We start from the raw sequence: 1,103 nt of genomic DNA on the forward strand, positions 1-1,103 counted from the left end.
ATCTTTATAAGTGTTTGAGAAAGGTTCATAAGGCTTCTTGTATATACCCAATGCATTGCACTGCTTCTCGTATATCCCTCTCATTTCACTAAAAGTGAGACAATCTTGAGCAAGATGGCCCACTCCACCATAAACAAAACATGGCTTATGTGCCTCTTTCCTCGCCACCATGTGGATTCCTTTACTTTCTTTAGTTTTTAGGGCCTTGATTTGTTCCGTCAAAGCTTCAACTTAGGCCTTGAGGTTTTCCTCCTCCCTCAATGGATAAACTCTAGCTGGTCGGGACCTACTAGTGCTCTCAGTAGCACTCGGTCCAGTCCAAGTGTGGACTTTCTCAGCTAACTCATTTAGGTACTCGATAGCTTTGTCGGGATCCTTCTAGAGAAACTCCTCGTTGCATATCATCTCAACAAATTGACACTCTCGGATTGTGAGTCCATCATAGAAATAGCTAATGAGGTGCCAACTTTCGTAACCATGGTAGGGACACATATTTAACAAATCTTTAAAACCTTCCCAAGCTTGATAGAGAGTTTCGTTTTCCTTCTCAGCGAAAATTGAGATTTGTCATTTCAAATTGTTGGTCTTCTGGTGTGGGAAATACTTGTTAAAGAATGTAGTCGTCATTTCTTCCCACATGCCAATAAACTTGGGTCGAAGAGAATATAGCCAGCTTTTACCCTTCTGCTTCAGAGAAAAAGGAAACAACTTTAATCTGATGGTGTTTACGGCCTCAGCACGGCTGTGTAAGGTGGCCACCACCTCTTCAAACTCCCAAATGTGTACATATGGGTTCTCATTCTCTAACCCATGAAAGGTTGGTAGTAATGCAATCATGCCCGGCTTGAAATCCAGAGACAGTGCATTCAGTGGGAACATGATACAAGACGGGGTGGCTGTACGCGTTGGGTGCAGGTAATCTTACAACATCCTTTTCTGAACTTTCTTGTGTTGTGCCATTGCGAATAAATTTTGAAGTGTAAATTCCAACGACGAGTGTGGAGACAGAGGCGTAGAAGACGAGTCGAATAGAATTTCACAAGGGGTTTCAATGTCTGGACGTCGAGCGAATCTCCCTAGTTCGTCTCTATACTAATGCATTT

General features: G+C 42.7%; 1 non-coding gene across 1 annotated transcript; it reads left to right on the forward strand.

Annotated features, from left to right (window-relative positions):
- Positions 1-473: 473 nt before the first annotated feature.
- On the forward strand, positions 474-579 carry LOC112090301. Its single transcript, XR_002901582.1, has one exon. It is a non-coding gene; the product is annotated as a small nucleolar RNA R71 (small nucleolar RNA).
- The last annotated feature ends 524 nt before the right edge of the window (positions 580-1,103 follow it).

Source organism: Morus notabilis, unplaced genomic scaffold (genome assembly GCF_000414095.1).
Source record: "Morus notabilis unplaced genomic scaffold, ASM41409v2 Scaffold977, whole genome shotgun sequence".
Classification (NCBI taxonomy): domain Eukaryota; kingdom Viridiplantae; phylum Streptophyta; class Magnoliopsida; order Rosales; family Moraceae; genus Morus; species Morus notabilis.